At 36.8% G+C, this 24,937-nt stretch overlaps 1 protein-coding gene across 6 annotated transcripts in view; it reads left to right on the plus strand.

Moving 5' to 3' along the window:
- The window catches only part of GRIK2 (glutamate ionotropic receptor kainate type subunit 2), a 1,183,302-nt gene that overhangs the window by 219,208 nt on the left and 939,157 nt on the right, over window positions 1-24,937 (plus strand). For all 6 annotated transcript variants that reach the window (XM_009451673.5, XM_009451672.5, XM_054685483.2 and 3 more), the window contains exons 4-5: window positions 22,710-22,800; window positions 23,716-23,778. The gene's annotated coding sequence lies outside the window, so the exon portion shown is untranslated. The remainder of the gene's footprint in view (window positions 1-22,709; window positions 22,801-23,715; window positions 23,779-24,937) is intronic.

Here is a 24,937-nt window from a genome sequence, read left to right on the forward strand (position 1 = left end):
TTTGTGAGATTGTGAAGTGTCTCTCATGTGGCACAGAAACATTTGGGAGGCACTGGATATTATCTTAAGGTAAAGTATACTTATAAACCAGGGATTTATATCTAACATAACTATCAAAAAGGAAGAAAACCTATTGTTATCTACTGGCATTTAAACATTAGAGACGCTTAATGATTCATGTTTCCCTAGAGAACTAACATGGTTCATTAGCAGGAATGGATTTTATGCCTATAAATAGACACATTAATTTATTATTAAGTTTTAGTAGAAGATAATTTCCATTGCATGCATTTATTTTGATATTTGTACCATTTTATTTACTTTGTATTCTCTGCCACCCCAGGACTCATGCAGAAAAATGCATTTTTTATGAATATTTTGGAAATATTGTTGTATATGAAGAAAAATGGTGAAAAATGAACCATTTAATGCTTCAGTTACATTAATAATCGTTACCAGCATAGTCTAACCTGGCAACTCTGACAGTAACAGTCTTCAGCAAGAATCTATGTCTTGGATGAAATGTGCAAGTCTACCTCTCATACCCCTTAATGATCCTTGCATGACTAATGCGCAGTGACATTTAAGGAGCACTCATCTAAAACCGTTCATATTCATTTTAAAAATATTCATCTGTGCCATATTCACCAGCAAGAAATGTAGCTGAAAAATCATTAACCCCTTCTTCATTGGTGTTCATAGAATGTTACAGGGATTTATTCTTTCAGATCACACTTTGCTAACACGACCAACACAATACCATATAGATTAAGGAGTTTGCAACATAATCAAAGACACTATTAGAAATACAATCTTTAAAATGATGAGGAGCTTTTGGGAGGCCTATAAAATGTGGATCCCAGAGTGAAAAACAGTACAATAGAAAATAGTCTGAGGAGGACATTTAAAAATGATTAGAATAGTAACACAATGAAAGTGCTTAAATGAAAGCAGTCTGTGGAGCTAATTAGGCTGCTGTGTGACAGTTTATCACAGAATGATTGAAAATGTCCTCAGTGTTTGCGTGAGTTAATAGAACCACCACTAGTCTCATCATGAGAGTCTTATGTTATTTTAAGATAGTACATTTGGAAAGATTTTGCAAGTGAAATTGTTCCATTTCACTTCATTAATTTCACTACTGGTGATTTTCTTTTTAAAATTTCCAAGTCTGTGTATTAAGTAGAGTTTTTCCTATATTTTTCTCTGTCTATATGGATATAATATGTGCATACATATCTTTATCTACATACTTCTATTTTTAGCTCTCCATTTGAGCTCTAGGATTGCAGAGGGGGAATAAGTACTCAATATAGAGCTTTATCTTCACCTCCTGGTGAAGAACTTTTCAGCATCTCTGTCAGATGTGAACAGCTTCCTTTTTCATGGGAAGGAAGCTCATTGCTTTTCAAAATAGCCCAGCACATTTTTTGTCAATTAATGATTGCTATGTTCCTCCACATACTTAAATTCCACAATTCATTCCTTCCTTCCTTCCTTCCTTCCTTCCTTCCTTCCTTCCTTTCTTTCTTTCTTTCTCTTTCTCTTTCTTTCCTTCTTTCTTTTTTTCTTTTCTCTTTCTTTCCTGAGATGGAGTTGTGCCCTTGTCTCCAGACTGGAGTGCAATGGTGTGATCTCAGCTCACCACAACCTCCATCTTATGGGTTCAAGTGATTCTCCTGCCTCAGCCTCCCTAGTAGCTGGGATTACAGGCACCTGCCACCATGCCTGGCTAATTTTTGTATTTTTAGTAGAGACAGGATTTCTCCATGTTGGCTGGGCTGCTCTCAAACTCCTAACTTTACATGATCTGCCCGTCTCAGCCTCCCAAAGTGCTGGGATCACAGGCGTGAGCTGCCACCACTAATTCCGCAATTTCTATCTCCTGGTTCCCAGCAAATTTTAGGGACCTATTCAAATACTCCCTCCTTTATGTCATGTTTCTACCCAATGTACATCTCAATTTTTGAACGGTAGTACCATTATTTTAGTATATTTATTTCTTCACTCGTCCTTGATGTTCTTAATCTCAGGGCTTTGCACCATGTCTGGGGCAGTTCAGGAAATAAAGAAGCAGATGAGTGAATATTATTTTTCTGTCTGATCATGATTGTTTCTACTGCTAGCTTGTTGCGTCCAGCTGGGTCTGAATTGAACTCAACTGCTGTATGAACCTGTGACCTGCCCAAATTATACTTTGGACCAGAAACTTATTTCCCAGTCAAGTCTCCAACAGCTTGCTCTGTCCCATTTACAGTATGATGGAATCTACGGAGAAAGTTCAAGTGCCAGCTAACCAGAGATGTTACCTTCTAGCCCCAGCTTCAGGCCCTGAAAGAGTCTGACATCCTACAGACACATATTCAGGACCAACTGACATGTTAAGGGAGGTTGATAAGCTGTCAAAAGATATTCCCATTCCTGACCATATACATTTGTGCTTATTTATACATGTTTTAAGATTATGGATCTTCAAATATCCATTTTTTATTCTCTTTAAAAATACCCTCTTTTTATAAATTAGGCTCATAGCAAGGCATATGAAATATTGGTTTGCATGTTTATAGATTTTTTTTAGACATTGAGACAATAAATAACAATGTGTCCTTCTAGTAGAGTGTCATATTTAGAAAGATATCTGCAGGAGGATGTGCTGACCAGTAATTATAGTCAAGAAAGCAAGAATCAGGACAAATCAGAGGACATTGAACATGACAGAGATAAGCTACATTACTAAAAGTCTAGCTATACTGTTTTTTATGATTAAAACAAAAAAGACAAGTGGGTGAGAATGAGTGAAAGCAAGAGAGAATGAGCTCATGTGCTGGATGGGAAAATATAGAATATTTATTTGAAATCTCAAGCAAAGTTTTGGAATTGAGGAGACGAGAAGATGTGGGATCAAATCTGAAAAGTAATTTAAAGTGCAATTGTTAAAACCATGAATTTAGTGCCATGAATAGAAAGAGAAAGGCGCAGCTGGGAGGGGGAAAATGAATGAGGAGGAAGTAAATTAGTCACAGATGTGAGTACTTAGGGAATTCAATACTTGTTGATTTGCTGTTTGGAATGATGGTAGATCCACAGGTTGAGCAATCAGTATTAGGGTTCAGAATCATGGAGGAAAGAAAGAGGTGGAGAGAAAGCTTACTTTGGAACAGTGGTTTTCAACTTTGGCTGCATACTGAAATAACCTGGGCAGCTCTAAAAAGTACTGATGTCTAGGTCTCACCCTCAGAGACTCTTAATTTAATTGCCTTGGTATGTTGCTAGTGGATTGAGTTTCAAAAGCTCTCCAGCTGATATTAATGTGCAGCTAAGATTGAAAACCTCTGCTCTAGAGTTTAAAAAGGCCAATATTGTTTTAGGAAAACAGGTGAAGAATATTAGTTAGAATTCTTAAACTTCTCAGGGTCCAAAGTATACTTGAGTGAAGAAGTGAAAACTTGTAGAGAAGAAAACAGGTTAGGACAAGAAGTTACTTAGACTTGGGCCAGCAGGTGATATCATTTTCACAAGGTGAAGATGAGAAGAAAGAAGAATGAAATAGTTAAAAGAAGCATAAACTGGACCTGAAGGCAGAATCATAATTCAAAGTTCAGGTAAGGTTCCTTTATTCATTCATTTCACAACTACTTCCTGAGTGTCTACTATATCCCTGGCACTGAGCTTGGTATTGTGGTTACAGCAGTAAATAATAAAATCATAGATCTCACAGAGCCAAAATTTTAGTGAAAAAGGAGACAGGAAAAGAGAGAGGAGAGGGGAAAAGGAGAGAAGATATGCCTTGAAAGGATTATGGGTGTGGTAAATGGCACACAGAGCTAGCTGGAATCAAATAGATGAGAAGCAAACTTTTGGAAAGAGAGTTGTATATCAAAGAAATCACAGTGTGAACTAGATATGTTTGTGTTCCTTGGGTCCTCAAATATCTAAAGGTAGGAAGCAGGCTCAGTGCCCAAAGGGGTGGGAGGTGAGGGTTGGGAGGGCATTTTCTCCAATGACTATTTTAGAAGTGGCCATGTTGGATGATGAAAAAGAAAGATCTTCTCCAAGGGCAGAGCCAAGGTCATGACAAACAATGGACTAGGGAATCTCTCTCCAGGAGAATTGGAGCCTAATCAAAGAACATTCTCCACCCCCAGGTAGAATTTCATAATTACAATGGAACATTGACTACTTTGGTCTTCCTCTCATTCTTTTGCTTTCTAAATGGGCATGTTTATTGCAGTTATCCTGACCCTGTTCCACTATTGTATTTTGGGTATATGTGCGGAAGTTTCTGTTTCTTTATAGTCTCCATATTAAGAGAAGCCACACTAAGATGAGAGCCCATCATATATCATCAAGAGATCCTGAACTTTAAGCTTAATACAATGCAGGTTGTCTCTCTGGAGTAGGGGTAGTTATTGGGCCTGTGGGAAAGATGGTGAATGGAATATTTGACGACTAAAGGGGCAGACTTTGTAGTCACTAGTGCCAAATATTTCTCGTTCTTTTTCTTTCTTGGTCACTCAGATTTTATGGTTGTTGGAGCATCATCTAATCTATCTCGACTCTACTTTTTTAGAGACCAAGTGAGAGATAATGTTGACCAGGAATATGATAATGGCAGTAAAAATGGAGGAAATACTCTAATTCAAGATATATGCTAGATATAAAAAAATACAGAAATTGTTGAATGCTTGGATGTGGGAAAGAGAGGGAAGGAAGAATAAAAAATGATCACCAGGTTTTGTAGTGGTGCTGTGTACTGAGATTGGGAAGAGTGAAGGACAGGTTGAAAGGACCAAAAATACTTAGCTTTGGACATAATAATATTGAGATGTGTGTGAAATATTTAAGTAAAGATGTTAGGTAGCTGAATATGTGAGTCGGGGCTCAAAGTAGAGATTCATGCTAGTTTCTGGGAGAAACATATTAATAGTATTTTCAGTCAGAATGCACACCATCCTCGAAGAGGAGAAGGGAAGTTGGGCCAAGACTGAGCATTGAGAATTACTAATATTTATAGCTTTAGTATGGGGGCTAAGGAGCCTAGAAAGGAGAGTGACAAGGAATAACCAGAGAAGCAGGAGGAAAACTCAGAATGTAAAGTCCTGCCCTCAGTGGAAGGATGAAATTGTTAACTCTGATTAATGCTCCTGAGAGGTTAAGGACAAGAAGTGTTTGCCAGAGCAGTGGGGAGCAGGAACCAGAATGAAGGGGGAATGGGAGGTGAGAAAGTGGAGGCAGCACCAGTAATGCCTCTTGAGGAATCTGGCTCCAAAGGAGGGAACAGAAAATTCTGGGATTGAGAGAGGTTTTTGCTTGTTTTTGATCTGTGATACTGCAGCATGTTTGTATAAAGATAGAACTGATGCAGCAGAGAAGGGAAAATTGCTGATGCACAAGGGGGAGAGATTGACTAGTGAAGACCTTGAGAAGGTGAGAGATAAGGTGGGAGCTTGAGCATACATTCACATTGTAGGCTTTGATAGGAGGAAGGAAGAAGAAAAAATGGGTGTGGATGCTGGTAGATTTATAGGTTTAAGGTTGAGAATATAAAGTGGATCATTGAGTTTTTTATTTTCGAAGAGTAATGAGGTGAGACTGTTATATGAGAGTGAGGTTGAAGTATATATAAAATAGTTCTTGCTGAGTTAGGAAGTTATACTACTTGAGAAACATAGCAGGATTGCCAGCCAGTAGTGAGTATCTACTTAAGGTTGGTAGTCATGAATTTAAAGTAAAACCAGTCAGGTGGGTTTACTAATTTTTCTTTAGGAATGTTTGACTGCTTAACTAGGCAAGGATAAGCGATATTAACCATGAGTGTGGTGGAAGGAGAAAAGAATGAAAGAATCAAGTATATTTTCAGAGCAGCAAATACAATATTAGACCTTGAGTATATGGACTGGATAAGGAGGGCAGTGAGTCCAGGTAGGGACTGACAGAAGGTGCAGAAAGTAAAGGGGTTAATGGATTCGAGGTTTCACTGTGGCTGGTGGAATAGGTTAGTGGGTGTACTTGAGAGACTGAATAGGAGAAATATATGTGAGTGGGAGGTTTGAAGTGAGTTTTCAGAAATGTTGCAGCTTCTGTTGATGACAAATGGGACAATGGGAGTAGGTGGCTGAGGTGGAGGGGAAGGCATTGGAGTTGAGGAGGTTGAAGAGCTGAGCAGCCGTGGTTCATCAAGTGGATGTTGATGATACTGAAAACGATGATAGGGTGGGTCTAGAAAAAATTGTGAACAAGAGTTAAAATATTCAACAAATGGTTGTGAATGAGCAGGGATTTGTCAGATGGTTGCAACAAGTATAGTGGGGATAGAGTGACACATCTGCTTAGCAGGAGCTCAAAGGATCAGAAATTTTTGTAAGAGGGAGATATAGATAAGCAACGGGAGGCAAGAACAGCAGCCATCATGGCAGGGTGTGATCAACAAATGAAAGAGCTTTTCCTCAGGGGGTTTTCAGGGCAAGTAGTATCCAACAGACTCCTTTTAAAACAAGAGGCAAAGAAATGTTCCAAGAAGAGGATAAGAAGAGCTTACTGATTCCAGACAGGAGATCCAGAGGGCACAGTGGGAGGGTTTAGGGGAAAGGGAGAGCAGAAGTGGGAGGCTGGGTCACCTTAGGGGCTTTTTCAGCTAAGAAAGTGCATAATAATATATAACTGGAAAGAACATTTAGTGGCAAAGGAATTGGAAAAGAATCTTTTCCTGTAGTCATCTAGTATATCTGCATTCTTGTTTCACATTTGCCATCATCTTCACTTTTCTGACCCTAATTTGCTACCATCTTTCTTGTGTCCTGTCTTTTGCTATAGAAAGAAAAGCAGTTTGCCAGTATTGGCATTTCTTACCCACACTAGATGTCACTGTTGCTTGCCTCCTAATTTCAGTCCTATGGCTTATTCAATGTGACTGTTCAGTGGCAGTGATCTCTCCCGGCCACCCTTTGCCTTACCCACACAAAGACACACACACAAGATTTAATGAGACTGGTGCTTATAAAACCACTGAGGTGTTAAATAGCTTAGGGTTAAACAGAACTTCTTATGTATGTATTCTAAGAAGCTTATTAGTTTTTTCTGCATTTAGGAATTAAAGGCTGAGTGATAACTCAGACTGGAATTCTTAACAGAAAACACATCTATTTCCTCCTGTGAAAATATGGCATTTTATACTTAAATTCAAACTTGGTTAATGAGCTGCCCCCTCATCCTCTGTTGTTGGGAGCAGGAAGCCTGGTGTGAAATCGCACTTGGTTACCTTCATTACCTTGATGTGTGGTGAGTAAATTTCCTGTCCTGAGCCTGGTGTGGTGTTACCATATGAGGTTGTCTTCTGTGGTCTGATTTAGGTGTGCAATCCTGGGTGATTTCTTAGTCTGGGGAGCGTGAGAGACCCTGCTAGCAAAGGAGAGTTCAGACTGTTATCTGGGAAACTGGCAGAGGCTACAAACAATGTATGTCCCTTGTACTGGCAGAACCAGAAGTTGCTGGGGGCTGCAGAGCATTTTCTTTCTTTCTTACTGGCAGAATCCTACTCAGGAAAGGGGAGAAACTTTCAGAAAAGGGAGTGAGGGGTGCGTGGTAGAAACCATTATCTTTTGAATCATACATTCAGTCAGTTAGTCAGGTAACAAATATTTATTGAACTACCATGTGTCAAGTATTGTTTAAGGCACTGGGGACACACTGGTAAACAAACCTGAATTGGTCCTGCATGCATAGAGCTTAACTCCATTGGGGAATGGGAAAGAAATAAATATGCAGCATTTTTTTTCAGAAAACTGCTCTGCAGAAAATAAAACAGTGATGAGATAGAAAGTACTTGGGTGGTGGTGACATCTAAGAGGGGTCCTGTCTGATAGGATACAACAAGGAAATGATCTGGGGGAAGGAGGTAAGTCATGCAGAGGGAAATCTGACTTGGAAGTCCATTTGGAGAAGTCTTCAGCTTGTTCACACAATAGGCAAGGGTAAAGGCATTCAAGATGGAAGTTGAAGTACAGAGTATGTGGGACCTTGTGTGTCACATGGACGGGGCTTAGATTTTATTCTAAGTGCAGAGGCAGATGAATGAAAGTTTCGTGAGATGCATTGAGGTGATTTGATGTATGCTTTTAAAAGATCACTCAGGATGATGACTAGAGAATGGGTGGGAGCCAGTGTGAAGAGCAGGGAGATCCCTTAGGAGGCATGAGCAGTGGGGCAGGGGAGAGAATGATGGGTTGCGCTAGGTTGCTGGAGGTAAAGATTTGCGATTACTCCTTTAATGATGAGCAACTTTTATGCATTAATCTGACTTCTTATAGTCTGTAACTTGGAAGTTTCAGGATTCTTTTTCTGTGGATCAGTTCTTAGTCAAAGGTGAGGAAGGGCGTGAGGAGCTAATCTTAAAGGAAAAAAGAATTCAATAGTACTTCCCTAATGGCTGTTTTCATTGTCTAAATCATCAGCATTTTTTATTCTAGAGCAAACTTGCTAATATTATTCACAGTATAAAGTTGTTGGCTTTTTTATTTTTGTTTTTCTCTCATTAAATGTCACATAGAGCAGAAAACAACAATACCAGCATTACAGCACCTGGAGTTCCCTACCGGCTGAGGCAGGGAAAGGATAGTTTCCTTTAATGAAATCCCTGAGGGACCAGGGAAGAGACAGAATGCTAATATGAGCTTCCCAACATAAATCCCAACAAATCAATATGCCGGAACCTCGGAAAAGCTGGGAGTGGTATTGGTGTGTGAGTGCAACAGACTTACCTGGCAGATGGGCCTCCATCATGTATAAGCTCTCACTGTGTGTTAGTACTGCACTCACAAATTTATATTAGCATCCCGATTAATTCTCACTTTAGCCCTGTGAACTAAATGGTATCAGCACAAACAGTTGACAGATGTGGAAGATAAGATGTAGAATGGTTAAAATCACATGGCTAGTCAGTGGCAAATCTGAACTGGAACTCTTAGTCTTAATAAATTTGCTATGTTGCCTCCCAAAATCTTTTGCTAGTTATATATTGTGAAGTTACATTTTTACTTATACAGAGATGGACATTCCTTACATAATTTTTCTTTCAATAGCTGCATTCTGTTAGTTTTAGTGACCAATCCTTTGTTGTGCCTATTATGTGACGTAACACGCCCACAATAAAAATCTTTAATTCTGTCTATTCTGTCTCTGAAACAATATTTTTTATCAGATGAAACCTTAGAATTATGAGGATTTCATTATATAGAGAGATGTGTGGAGGAGTGGGTATATTTCCATCAAGTATTATTATTCATTTCATACATAAAACAAAACATATTAGAGCAGTGCCGACAACACTTTACAATAAGAAAACCCTCTACGTGTCAGTCAGGGTTCTTTGTTGCAAGCATCAGACACTGACTCTTGTTAACTTCAGCAAAAGAGAGATCTGCTGGCAGAATATCAGGAAGCTCAGTTGTTTGCGGAGAAGCCTGAAGACCCTATAAACTGGCAAAAATGCAGGCAGGTTCCTCAGCAAGAACCACAGCCAAGGTCATGCTGCAGGAACAGCCTGGTTGGGGTGCCCCGCCCAGCTCTGCTGCTGTCACACTACCCTCGGCCTCCACCCTGGGCAGCGCTGCACTTCCCGCTGCAAGATGCCTCGTGAAATGAATTCCAAACTGTCCCTGCTCCTTTCTATCACTTGCTCACAATGCAAAGTGGCAGGAAGGATCATCAGATTGGCCAAGCCTGGGTCACCTGATCTACCTGTCGGGGCAGGGAGAGGTAGTCTCTGACCCCCTTTGAATTTCAGAGAAATGAAAACTAGCCTTTCACCAAGTAGGAAAGGGTTTCAGATGCTGAACAGCTACAGAAACAGGATTAAACTGTAAAAGTAAAATATTTTTAGCCATTAAGTACTCACATGGAATTTTTAAGGTGTCATGAAAAGGCAACATAGTCTTTGAAAGAAACTACTTTTCTATAGTATAGACTTCAATTATCTCAAAATAGCTATTGAGCTGGGGAGGGTCACTTACTCTACATTTGCATACAGATGATCTTGCTAGTCATTTGGTTGTGTTGAGAATTCCAATATGACATTCGGCAGTTACTGGAACAAAGACCGAGTTTGCATCTTCCTTCCATTTATTTCATTTATCTCTGATAGGCTTTGTGGGAATCGTTGTCTCTAATCCAAGCTATCAGAAAGCCTTTTACACATTCCTTCTGGCGATGCCTAATTTTCAGTGTGCTTGGAGTAATCAGTTTGCACTTTTTTGTTGAGCTCCTTTAAAAGCAACTCCTCCCCACAAAGGAATGTTATGTTTCTGAATTTTATTGTTCTGCTCAGAGATTAAGCATTTGTATCACCATAATATGAAATGTATTCTGCCAGCCTATTAGTACTACAATAAAACTGATGTGGCAAAGTTTTAATTCATACAATATTTATAGTGTTTATCCCTAGCTTTAAAAGCAGAGATCAGAGTACATGCAAGAGACCATATGAGATCTTTAACATAGCATGTTTATTTTATTATACTGGAATTGTATCTTCATATGATAGAAGGCTAATCAAATTTGGTATGTTAAAGATGAATAAAATGGCATTATTGCAAATGCAGCCAAAATAAAATTAACAGTGGTAAATGTCATGGAGACTGCAACTGTCAGCCTAAGGCATGAGAGGAACTGTAGTATAATTTTTTTAAAAAACTGCTTAAAGAAACAAACTGTTAGTCTTGTCCTAAAAGGGGCACTCAGTATAGTCTTAATATAGTGAGGCTTGATTCACAAATCATTATTCACTTGCAAAATCCATGATATTTATTTGATCCTTAAAAAATAGATATATATTATTTAACACCCCTCAGAACTTCTTCCCCAAAACATACATGAAAATCCTAAGTTCATTTTTATAGTTTAAGTATTCTGTACAAAGAATCTGAAGAGTCAGCCTCAAACAGGCTTTCTTTAAAAAAGGATCAAATTACAGTACAAATTAGAGAAAAAAATACAGGATTAATGTCTATAAAGAAGTGAGTAAAAGACTCAAGCAAAGAAATTCTTAGCTGTGCGTGTTTTAGGAAGAAAAAAGTTTCATTTGAAAGAAAGTTAAAAAGGGTTAAATATTTAATACTCTTTGTGTATACTAGTTGATATACTTTGGGTATTCGTACCTATCTAAACCTCATGCTGAATTGTAATCTCCAGTGGTGGAGGTGGGGCCTTGTGGGAGGTTTTGAATCATGGGGGCAAATCTCTTCTGGCTTGGTGCTGTGTTTGTGATAGCTCTTGTGACATCCGATCATTTAAAAATGTTCCTTCCAACCACTCTCTCTCTGACTTGCTCCTGCTTTCATCATGTGATGTGCCTGCTCCCTTCACCTTCTGCCATGATTGAAAGCTTCCTGAGGGTTCCCCAGGAGCAGATGCCACTATGATTCCAGTATAGCCTCCAGAACCGTGAGCCAATTAAACCTCTTTTCTCATAAATTATCCAGTCTCAGATATTTCTTTATAGCAGTGCAAGAACAGCCTAATACACTAGTTATTGGTTCTTAGCATAATACTAACCCTCCTCTTTTGACTACTTCTCACGTGTGAAGCACTGTGCTAAGCATTTTCATATCTTATTCAACTTAATCTTTTTTTTTTTTTTTTTGAGATGGAGTTTCATTCTTGTTGCCCAGGCTGGAGTGCAATGGTGCGTTCTTGGCTCACCACACCCTCAGCCTCCTGGGTTCAAGTGATTCTCCTGCCTCAGCCTCCTGAGTAGCTGGGATTACAGGCATGCACCACCATGCCAGGCTAATTTTTTGTATTTTTAATAGATATGGGGTTTCTCCATGTTGGTCAGGCTGGTCTTGAACTCCCGACCTCAGGTGATCTGCCCACCTTAGCCTCCCAAAGTACTGGGATTACAGGCATGAGCCAATGCATCCGGCCAACTTAATCTTTTAATAGCCCCATGAGGTAAATATCATTAGCACCATTTTATGGGTACAGAAACTGAGGCTTAGAAACAATGAAGCATTTGAACCTTACCTTGGCTTCAGTGTCTGTACTCTAGCCCTATGTTGCACTTCTGCCTTTGAGTATTCCACTTCCTTTAATATTGGTGAAGCAAAGCCAGGCTATGTCTTACCATGCTATTTGATATGAGAAATCATATACCAATGTTTTATACACCATGCTTATCTAGGACAGTGTCCCAGAGGCTCTCAGAAAACAGTTGAAATTATAAAGTTACTGACTTCTCCAACCTCGCAACAAACTTCTAATAATAACCCTTGGAGTTTCTCTACAGTGAAGTTTAGGTATGCATACTATCAGATTTGGGGCTGAACTTCAAAGTTATCCTGCTTAGGCAACCTCAGGAGGGAGAGGGTGGACATTTTGGTGGGCTCTTAAAATCATGACTAAGGAAAAAAGGCCTGAAGAGGTCATACTTGAGACCCTTCCCCATAGGATAAGAGGGTATTCCACCAGAGGTGCTGCACTGCTTTCTAAAATGTTAAACAAAAATTTGGCTTCCAATGAGAACACATATAACCAAATTCAATATCATTGAGAGTTGTCAGTGGAATGTGAAAAAAAATTGATGCTAAGCTGATAGGGTTTTTTCTCCCTAATATACTTTACTCTTAACCTAGATTCTCTTAGTCTTTCTTTTCTAGTCTGCACCAGGTGCTTCTACTTCACTATAGGAATGAGTTACTTCCCTTGTTTTAACTTTCATAAAATCTTAAATATTTAGAATTGAATATTCTTATATTTGAACGAAGAATATTTGAACGACAAATATTCTTAATGAGAAAAGGCTATTTTTATAGAGGCACGATATGTCTTTTTCTCATGAAGTTTTAGAAACTTATAGTACAAATAGTTTGTATTATATATATAATGATATACTTAGGTCATTAGCGAATCAGGGCTGGAGTTGTTACAGGGACCCCATTATTGTATTATATTGTCTTTCATACACTCTGGTATTGTTTGAGGACATTACATTACGTCATATTACATTATTAAATTGTTTGAAAATGTTTTGAGGAGATGAAATAATCTTGCCAAGAAAAAAAGGCTGTATAAAAAAGCTTAGCACTTAAGATATCTGTATTCAAAGTTGAATGTGAACAATCACATTCACTGTTTTCCTATTTCAAATACTTCATCTGGCATGAAGCATCTGCATTACATATCAATGGCATCAGTTGAAGTTTTGTTTTGAGCCAGGGTATAGCCTGTCTGAGGAAAATTTTCTTGTTTATATTAATATAGTTGAATGTATTTCTTTATTTCAATAACGGATTAAATATCGTATCTTGTATTGGAGGGCTATTTTTGGTGGCATTTAGATTAAGCGGAGCATATATGTGTGGCGGCATCACGTTATTTTATATGGGATGATTTTGGTGCCACAATTCAAAAAAAAATTTATCGAACACCTATGTTTATGCACATGACATGATACAGTGCAGGCATATGATGATAAAGCAACATTGTCATTGCCCTACAGTAATGCATGAAATGAAGTTATTATAAATTTCTGTTTAATGGGGAATTTATTGATTACATATTCATGTTATTATCAAAATGGAGAGGTTGGACTTCTACCTAACCTGAGGATCCACAGGGTCTTCTTGGAAATCTGAGCCAAGTCTCAAAGGATTGTAAGGGGAGCTGTCTTCAACAAAGATGATTATTATGGCTCCATGCCATTTTATCATATCAATTCTGTGTAAATTAGGGGTGGTATTTTATTTGTTTTACTTACCCATTCTTTGTTCTCATTTCAATAAAATATCCAGGCACAATTGAATTAGCTTTTTCCCTGCAGAAGCACAGAATGCTGGTGACTCCTAGTGATGTTCAGTTCTCAGAACTAGTGTAAATATCCCTATGTTTCAGAGCGTAACACAAGGGATAGAGAGGGGAGTTCTTTATTTTCTAAAACTGAACTTGAAAAATAGTTGTCAAAGAGAGAAACCAGAAGAATATGGGTGTGGGAAGGACACTGGGCAAGACATTTCTGCCCAATACCGTTCCTGTTGTTTTTTTCCAAGTTCAATCATTATAAGGCTTTCTGTATTTCTTAATCTCAACTTCCTCGTAGTGCATTATTTTCCATACTATTCTTATCTCACCTGAGGGACTTTAAACCTTAAATCCATCTAAGTCTGAAAGTTGCTGAGACATGCTTATTAAATGGCCTAATTCTAGCAAGAAAAATAAATCTAGGTAATCTTGTATTTGCTCCCCTTCTCTACTGCCATTATGTTTATGTATGACAGTCTACTGCCAATAATCTATATTAAAATCCATCCCTCTCACCAACCTTTTAAAATTTCTTTTTTATTAATTTATTTCTAATTGACAAATCACTTTATATATATTATATGGAATATGATGTGGTGTATACATTGATCTATGTATACATTGTAGAGTCAATCAAACTAATTAACATTCCCATCACCTCATCAGCTTTTTGTTTGTGATGAGGACATTAAAAGGACATTAAAAATCTATTCTTTTAGCAATTTTGAAATATACAATATAATTAACTGTGGTTCCTAGGCAGTGCAGTAAATTACTAAAACTTATTGCACCAGTCTAACTGAAACTTTGTACCCTTTGATCCGTATTTCTCTCCCTTTCTACAACATTGTGGTTAGGATTAAAGGAAACCAACAATAGATGGTAAAAGACTCTAGGGTAACAACAACGGTAAGCCTCTGCCACCTCTAAGCCTTAAAGTACAGGAGAAGGCAGTTACTGTAACCTGGCCACCAAACAGGACTTGTAATCTTAAGTTTAGGAATGCAACCATTGCCAAATTTTGGCGTAGAGTGAAGGAGCTATGTGAATAAGTATCCTTATTCTTTCTTTTCTGATCAACTTATTTCCTGCTATTGCTTGAGATTTACAGAGATCCGGAAAGTCTTATAATTGTAGTCTATGTAGGTAAGCGTCCTGAGATACAGAACAGAGTGGAGAAGTCAGGAGAGTAGATCTGGAGGAAATGTGAAATATTTTTCATACTCATTTGATCTTCAAAACAATCTTCAATAAGTACTATATTCGTACTATTTTTAGATGAGGAAACTGAGGCACAGAGGGGTTAAGTCACTTTTGCAGGGTCACATAGAAAAGTGCTAAAGCTAATTGCATGTTTACTTCATTAATTTTTAAACTTTCTTCTTTACTAATACAAATGTTTATGATTATAAATAATGCTTCCAATGCATTCTACCCAATTTAATATGTAGTATGTTCATTATCTTTCAGTTGAAAATATTTTCTTATTTTCCTTGTGGTTTCTTTTTTTTATCTCCTTGATTATTTAGATATTTCTTAATATCCAAATATATGGAGATCTTAATGGTTATATTTTCATTATTGATTTCTTCTAAAGTTATTAAGATCAGAAAATGTGATGGTTATACTAGCCCTTTAAAATTTGTTCAGATTCGCTCTTCATTTATCTGATGAATTTTATAATGTTCTCTGTGAGTTTGAAAACAATGTGTATTCTGCAATTGTTGGATCCAGTTATTTATATATTTTTATGTATGTAAAGCTTGTTAAGTGCACCCATTAAATATATAACTTACTGATGTAACAATAATTTTTGTTTGCTTAGGTTGACTTCTTCCTGTAATTCTTGATTGTTGCTATTTATACTTAAAAGGCTACTATATGAGTAAAGGCTTAGGATTTTTATATATTTCTGAATCTTTTATTAAATATGTAGTAATATTTTTATCTGTAATAATCCATTTTTTCCCTTCAAGTCTATTTTGTCTGATACCATTAGCGTGACACCAGTTTCTTTTGATTGATAAATCTTTTTCCATCATTTTACTTTTAATATTTCTGAATCCTATGTCTTAGATGTATATTTTATAAATTGCTTTTTAAAAAGAAATCTGAGAGAATCCAATAAATTAATCATAATCTTTATTTAAAAAATTTTTTTTTGCATTTGCATTTATTGGAATTACTGATATATTTGAAATTATTTCTAGTCATAGTTTGTGTTTTTGACTATCTTGCTTCTATGCTTCATTGTTCTCTATTCTTGCCTTCTTTTGGATTATTTTTCTTATTTAAATTTTTCTTCTGTCAGTTTGAAAATATAGGTTTTTAAATGTATTTTTAATGGTTACTCTATCAAATTTAACATGAATATTTTTTGAAGTCTAAATTTAATCAATATTTTCCGTCTCTTTCAAAACAATATAATTTAATGTCTGTAAATCCAATTATTTCTCTTCTAAATATGTTTTATTGTCATGCATTGTAGTTTTATCTTTTCTATCCCAGAATACATGGTTATTGTTTAATGCAGTCAATATATATTTAGATTTATTTAAATATGAACCAGTGACTTTCCTAGTTCTAGCTTAGAAATGTTTTACATTCTCAGCTTGAGGTTTTCAGATTAAATAAGTAGCATGAGTTCAAATAAAAACCATGTGAAGCCTGGATTTTGTTTACGAATTCTCAAAGGAGTTCTCCTTCACAGAGAGCCAAGGGGATTCTCTTTATGGTCATTTTTTGAGAGGCGGGTGGTTGAATGAATTATTTTAAACTCACTCTCACCTTTTCACTGAGATTGTAGTGTTTGAGGTCCAGTCCAGTTTATGAGGGAAGGACATTTCATATTCTTTTCCTTTTACTTCTCAGATTTTCCATAAGAATCACTTTCCTTTTGCCTGAGGCATATAATTTAGAGATTATTTTAGTGATGGTCCACTGGTGAGCAAACCATCAGGTTTTCATTGCATAGAAATATATTGTATTATCTTTTTCTTAAAAGATATTTTTACTTGGTATAGAATTTAGATAAAGAGTTTTTTTTCAACACATTGAAAATATTCCACTTGCATCTGGCTTGCACTGGTACCACTGAAAAGTCTGCTGTCAGTATAATTGTTGTTTCTTTAAAGGTAAACCTATCATTTTCTTCTGTTTTAAGATATTCTTTGTTTTATTAGTTGTAGTTTTGTAGTGATTTGATTAGGGAAATTTTTTATTCATCTTGCTTGATAGTTTTCAAAACATAGACAATTTAACTGATTAAAATTTTTAGGCCTTATTGTCTCTTCTATATGTCTTAACATTTCATTTATGTTTTTCACATCTTTGTTTTTTTGTGCTGCAGTTTTCAGATCTAACTTACTGTTAAATAAAACTTTATTAAATTCACTATTTGAGTTTCAACTTTAATTGTTATATTTTTATTTCCAAAAATTGCTTGGTTACTTTTCAAATATGGCTGGCCATTTTTAGTTTCTTGATCTTTATACTATTGATCCTTCCTATTTTAAAAAACATAAACATTTATTTTATAGTTTGATAGTTGAATATTTTAAACTGTTTGTCTGATTCTGTTTTCTTTTTTTTCTACTAAGTGACATATTTCTGTGTTTTGTAATTTTGACTGAGTAAATATTTCTTGGAGCATGAGACCTAGAATAAAGTTAAGTTTATACAAAGAAGATTTGCATTTTCTTATACTAATTCAAGTCTAGAAATGTTTTACATTCTCAACTTGAGGTTTTCAGATTAAATAAGTAGCATAAGTAGCATGAGTTAATGTAAAACCCATGTGAAGCCTGGATTTTGTTTATAAATTCTCAAGGGAGTTCTCCTTCAACAGGAGCCAAGGTGTTTTTCTTTGTAGTCTTTTTTTTTGAGAGGTGGGTGGTCGGATGAATTATTTCATGCTCGCTCTCACCTTTCCACTGAGATTGTAGTTCTTTGAGGTCCAGTTTTATGAGGGAAGGGCTTCTCATATTCTGTAAGTTAGGAGACCTTGGACTTCCCCCACCCCCATATAACCCCTGACAGGTTCCAAAGTCATAAAAACGGAAGTAAAAATGTATCAGAATTTGGCAAATGCTCACAAGGTGAAAGCCAATTTCAATGCTTCCCATGTCTTTTTGGTTTTTTGCCTTAACTCAGTATTTCTTATTTTCTTGCCAACTCATACATAAATTTAAGCTTTTTAAAAGACATTTGATTCAATATTTACTCTTCTGTTTTTCTAGGAGTTTCACTCAAGGGACTTAGGTCACATATTCTGGGACATGAGTTGGCAATATCACTGACTAATGGGGAATCTTGATACAAGTATTTCAGAGTGTTGGTAGACGATTCGGTAGTAGCGTAAGGAGGGAATGGACAACAAGGCTATTTGGTGGTAGGGAAATGAGGTGGCTGCTATTCTATATCTACAGTTCCCTTCCTTCTTTCTTCTATTCCCATCCCAGTTCCCTTCCTTCTTTCTTCTATTCACAGAGTCCAAATCTCAATACTCTACCAAGATGGGAGCCACAGTATCTACAATTTTAGTCTTTATTTATTATAGATTTAAACACTATAGGCATCACAGAGTTCAAGGAAACCAAATTCTATTCTGTTAAAGTTTCAGAGCCAAGTAATAAATATTCTTTTTATGATTTATCAATTTCACTGATTACTAAAATACTGCAATATTTTCCCCCAACATTCCATTATTTATTTTATTATATTCTTATAATACCTTGTGACCTCACTGTCAATCTTGGGTCTCTTGGGACTAAACTGGCCTTTTTGGAAGCAGTTCAACCTCTGACAAGTGATGCCATTTCCAGATATGTAGATTCAGCATAGTTGAATGGAACAGGCAGCCCAGCAGGAGCAGCAGCAAACCGTAAAATCCACAATTTTAAAGTGTCAGGATAAGTATTTCATGGACTCATCCTGTTACTGTAAAATCAGATCAACTGGGAACATATATTCCAGCCAAATTTTGACAGGTGCAGCTACTGCCATGGCTCTGCTATTCTTTCTCTAATCTGCCCATCTGCTCTCAGGATTCCTCTGATTCTCTTTGAAATATTTAATCTTCCACTTTCCTTATCCTCAAATACTCCACTTTGTCCTTTAACACAAGGTCCACACAAACAAGTCAAAGCAGAGAGGAGCAGAGCTATTATCTGTAATTAGAGCAGTAAAGGCAACCAGTCTAAATAATTTCATCTTCCAAATTGGTTTTCTTGGCTATATTAGTCTAATTTTTTAATATTCTCTGCATTTTTAAAGGATTTTTCTGTCTGTACATAAGCAAGTAAGATAGCTAGTTGTTAGTAATGGATAAAATGTTGAAATGGATTCATTCATACAAAAGATTTTCATGAGCCTCTGGTAAATGTTAAACACTATTTTTTTCATGGCAGTTCACAAAACATTCCTTGTTTTCAAGAGCTTATAAAATGTAATATTTTTAGTGATATCTTCATTAGTATTAAATTTTGGCATGAATCATTTTGTTTACTTTTTAATAAAGATCAGAAGAAAAAGTTGTCACATTTCTGGTTATGTTGTGTGCCTTGTAGACTAGACTAGAAATAGCTCACAAGCTGTATAAAAATAGGAAGTGGGCTGGATTTGGCCCATGGGCCAGAATTTGCTAATCTTTGCCTTAGAACAATCAAATAAAAATGATTTATTATTTTCATTTTTCAGAAAGAACTAGGAGAACTTAGGTCAAAGTAGCAGAGCTTTGAATATATTTCTAGAATTCTTTCTCATATTTCTCAAAATCCTATGTGACTCTCCTTTTCTCTGTTGTGCAAGTTTCTAGGAGAGGCCGGCATAAAAGTTACAGTGTTGAATGAAAAATTGGGAGAGTTTGGGACTCATGAGGCTGGTACCCCCTACCTGCTCCCTGAAAGCATATATGGTTAGCCTGATTCCATTCCCGATTCTGAGAAAAATAATAAAATGGATCAGGTGTGTCTCCCACCCTTTCTCTTCTTAGTCATAGTCCCTTAGGGTCATAGATTCTTCACACACTTCCTAATATTCTGGGAAACCCATACTCAAGGAGGAATCCGATATAGTTATACTACATTGTTAATGAATGATGAGGCTAGAGATATTATCCTAACCAAGGATTTGCATTTTGACTGGGGGCAATGCCCTGTGCCAAAATATTTAATATCTTGTTGCTATTTCAGTCATCTATGAATAATACAGATGAGGATAATATTTTTGAGGTTCTGATAAACAGATGTCCATTTTCGTATCTGTCCATGAAGGTGACTTTAAGTCAATGTTTCTGAATTTTAAAGTATTACTCACTTTACTGTCAGTCTTACCCATCTTATGAGTGTCTTTTATTTTTCAATCACTAAAAGAGGATGATAGGGACTAAATATTTTTATATGTAAATGTTTAAATGAAATAACATTTTATATTTTAGTATGCATCATATTTGCTAGTTTTATACCACAGTGCAGTAAATTTGTATTTGTGACATATTCATAAGGTTTATAGAAGTGCAACCAAAAAGACAGCAATATCAATGATTCACACAATATCGAGAAATATGGCTTAGACATTTTGTAACCTTTTCTTTCAGTGTCAAGAGCAGATAATACGTGAAAATATGTTGGCAGAGAATAGTATGTATACACACAGGCGCTTGTGTGTGTAAAAAAAGAAAAAAAAGTGTATCAGTTATTTATTTTTGGTAACAGGCTATCCTAAGACCTAATGACTAAGGTAACAGCCATTTATATGCTGATGATTCTGTTATTTGGGCTGTGTTCAGCTGGTGGTTCTTCTGTTGATATTGCCTGTAGTCACTCCTGTGTCTATAGTCCTCTTATGGTTCAACTGGAGCTGGATAGTCCACAATAACATTACTTACGTGTCTGAGAGTTATCTGTAGATATTAGCCAATGTGCCTGTGTTCTCCATGTAGTTTCTCCAGCAGGATACTACCAAGGTTATGGTAGTATTCCAAAAGAACATCCCCCTCAGTGTGTTAGCATCTTTCAGGCCTCTACTTGTGTCATATTTGCTTACATCCTACTGCCAAAGCAAGGTATGCTCCACACTTAAAGTCACTGTGAGAGAGAACTACACAAAGATGTGGATACAAGAAGATGTGACACACTAGGAGTGTTATTATGGCCAGAAGATCCCTATCTAAAATAGTTTGTTTAAAGTTGATTTCTTTTTTTACTATTACAGAACAAATACATTTATAATCTATATTACATAACTCTATATAGCTGATTTCGAATACTACTATGTTTAATATTTTGTGTTAGGACAATTTAAATAATTTCAATTGTTTTTATAAGATGTTGTGACCTTGCATGGGGGTGAGGGAACATGCAGTGAAGGTACATTTCAGTTCAGAGGCAATACCACCAATGCTTTATAGTACTTAAGAGAATTTCAGTTAAAAACATAGACTTTAATTGCCAACTCTCCCATTTGTTATCTTGGGCAAATTCTGAACCTATGTAAGTCTCAATTTCCTCAACTAAAGTAGTTGATAATAAGAGTGTGGAGGACATTATGGATTGCATGAAAGTGTTTCTCCCAGTGACTGCCTCATATTAAACCATGAAAAATATGATCTACTACTATTAAGTAGAAGTACAGAAAATTTTCTCTGTGTACTCTTCCTAGATATTTCAATGACTCTTTATCTAAATATTAGCTAGCTCAGCCTTTTCCTTATTAATTTAAAACTCATTGAAATTTTGTGATATATTATATGGAGTTACCACTACCACAAAAGGGAACAGACAGTATTCCCAGTTGGCCTCATCTTCAACTGGATCTTCTGGCTTGAATACACGTCACTTTCCTTCCGAAATGAATACATTCACTCCCTCCTGAAATAAGTTTATATTAATTGGGAATCAAAAATATTTCATAGTTATTTGTGCATTTCTATTTCTATCTATCCTACCTTTTGTAAAGCCTAAGGTGGCAGATTTAGTAAAAACAACTGAGTATTTGAGATCAGAGAGATCTGCATGGAAATTTCACCTCTGTCACTTATAACTGCATGACTCACAGTTTCAATTTTTCATCTGTAAAATGGATGGTTCTGAGAATTCAAAGAAATAATGTTTGTAAATTGTCCAGTACATATAGCCAGGTTGAATAAACAGGAGCCCTTGTAATAAATGTAAAGGTACTTTTGCAGGATTATATGGATTCATTGTCTAATCACAGTCTAAAAAACAAGCGTTATGACATCTTAGTGTATAAGAATATTTCTACTGCCAAAGCTATCACTGTAAATTTTAATCAAACATTCCAGATAACTGTGATTACTTTGCATTTCTGTGTCAAGATTGCCTTAGGACATATCCAAGAACAAATAGCCTACTGTCTGATGGAAATATGGAAACAGACTTTGGAACACTAGCATGCAGCTAGCTCACCATGACTGTTTCTGAAACACTGCAAACTACTTCAAAAACCATAAAAGACAGAAGGAAACATCAGGGAATATTTATGGAAAATAATCAAGAGAAGATAAATTAATTAGCTTTAGAAACTTCCTATAATAATTTTCAACTTTTATGCCTTTCCAAATGAATATATTATTTTTAGAATTTCAAGAAAAACTATATATCGTAAGACAAATATCTGAGCACAAATTGAACAAAACCTCATCTTTTCCCCCACCCCAAATACATGGTCTGGTTATGTTTAGCCTATTTGAAAGTGACATTAACTCTTTAAAGCCTTCAGGTTACTATTTAGTAAACAATATCTTCATTCCAATTAATGTTATCTTAGTAGACCAATAGCATCCATGATCTTTCAAGAAATATCAGGATTTTGGAGGGTCATGATGTGTTGGGGGTTGAAAGACAAAATATTTACCTAACCAACTCATTTCGAGTTTCTTGTCTCCCTTTATTTCCAAGGTAGCTGATCTAGGAATGCAGCCTGAAGAAATCAGCACCTCCTAGATACAGAATGAACAGAAGGGCTCAGAAGAAATATGAGGACAAATAGGTAAGCTAAGGACTGGCATAAGAGACCAGATCCCTGGAGTCTTATATTCTACCACAAGAAGATAGATGATCAACAGTAAACTTACTAATTAAATTATTACATAGCATGTTAGAAGACTGCATGCAACTGTAAACTAAAAAGGAAAGGCGGGCAAGGGGGATCTAGAATGCTGGGTGGCAAGAAGGGGGAAGGTTGCAAAATTAAATAGATTGATCAAGGTAGGCTTTATTGAGAAGGCAAGCAAAGACTTAAAGGAGGTGAGGAAACCAACTAAATAGGTATCTAGGGGCAGAGAGGTCCAGAGAGAAGGAGCAGTAAGTACAAAGTCCCTAAGGAGGGCTGTGCTTAGCGAGTTCAGGGATCAGCAGGGAGGCCAGTGTGGCTGGAGCAGAGTGACTGAGGAGTTGGTGGTAAAAGAAAGGGTCAGATGGCCAGCAGGGAGCTGTGCCATGTAGAGTTTATGGGCCATTCTAAAGGTTTGGTTTTTACTGTGTGAGGTTTTACTCTGTTGCAAGGTTTTGAAGAAAGTCACAGTGCAGAACTTAGGTTTCTAAAAGATCAATCTGTCTGCTGAATTGGGAAAAAAATTATGGTGACGAGGTAAGGGAGATGAGGGTAGAAGTCCATAAACCAATTAGGAAGCATCTGCAGTAATCCTGGCAAGAGATGGTGGTGATTCAGTCCAGGATACAGTTAGATGGTCAGAACTATTGTACCCTGAATACATTTTGAATGTAGAGCCATCAGGAATTTTTAATGGAAACCATCAAGGACTTTTTGGCATGTCAGCCTCATTTTAGTGTTGTCCATCACTGACTCCAAGTTTCTAATAATCAGCTGAGAAAACAATTATAATCCTTCTCAGCTGCTCAAGGCAGTACACTGAAAAATTCTTTGATGTATTTGACCTTACAGGTATGCTAGACTGAGGCAGAAGAGGCTTGAATATTGACTTCATCTTTTAAGATAACTCCCCAGGTAAGACATGATTCCAAGCAATGGAGGAAGAACTTCATCAGAAAATGAAGTAGTGGATATGTCAGCTGACAAGGGAGGGACACATAGGTGTGAATAAGAGGTTGGAGTTTAAAGTATTTTGTGTCTTCTGAAGCCTTTTATTTATACCTGTTCTAATTTATAGGGTCTTACTTTTTCTTCATCAATACTGTAACTTCTATATAAAAGGAAGTGGTGAAGCTATAACTTCCGTGGACATAATTCAACAAATTACTGCTGGATGCAGTGGCTCACCCATTTTGGGAGGCCAAGGCAGGAGGATCACTTGAGTCTAGGAGTTTGATACCAGCCCAGGCAACATAGCAAGACTCCATCTCTAAAAAAAAAAAAAAAAAAAAATTAGCTGGACATGGTGGCATGCACCTGTAGTCTCAGTTACTTAGGAGGCTGGGGTGAGAGGATCACTTGAGCCTGGGTGGTTGAGTCTGCAGTGAGCCATGATCATGCCACTGCACTCCAACCTGGACAACATAGTGAGACCCTGTCTTAAAAAACATAAGATAAAAAACCCACACAAATTACTTGCCCACCCCCAAAGTTTGGACTTTTTGCCACCTCTGCCCTGAAGTTTAACAGTGAAGCAATTCTTTAGTACATTCACAGAAAGCCTCTGGGTATCAGTTTGTTCTTTTAGCCCAACATTTGAGGATATGAGCTTATCATGTCCTCTCTTATCTACTTAATGCCACTGAAAAAAGCACCACCCCAGGTCTTCATGTTTTCATACTTTCTTTGTTGCAGTGTGGCCTTCTGCATCTTGCCTTCAATGCTGTGGCCCCTCCTTAGGACCAATTTTTGTTTTTCAGGTTTTCTAGTCACAAGCAATAAAACTAAACCAAATTTAAGCTGAAAATGAGTTGATTGGAAGAGAAATTATAGAAGCAATAGAAGTGCTGACGAATTAAGCTTAGAAATGGCAAGCGGTAAGGCCACTTGCAGTGGTAAACAGCCTAGATCATGCCTTAGAACAGCCTGAGTACTGCTTGAGGCTTCCCAGTCTCTGTTTGCTTATTGGAGGTGACATGGTTTTGGTCTAGGCCTCCACCATAGATTCCAGCCACTGAATGTTTGTATTACTCCTGCAGGACTGGAAGTCCCTAGTACAAACATCCAATTGACA

Source organism: Pan troglodytes, chromosome 5 (assembly GCF_028858775.2).
Source record: "Pan troglodytes isolate AG18354 chromosome 5, NHGRI_mPanTro3-v2.0_pri, whole genome shotgun sequence".
NCBI classification, from domain to species: domain Eukaryota; kingdom Metazoa; phylum Chordata; class Mammalia; order Primates; family Hominidae; genus Pan; species Pan troglodytes.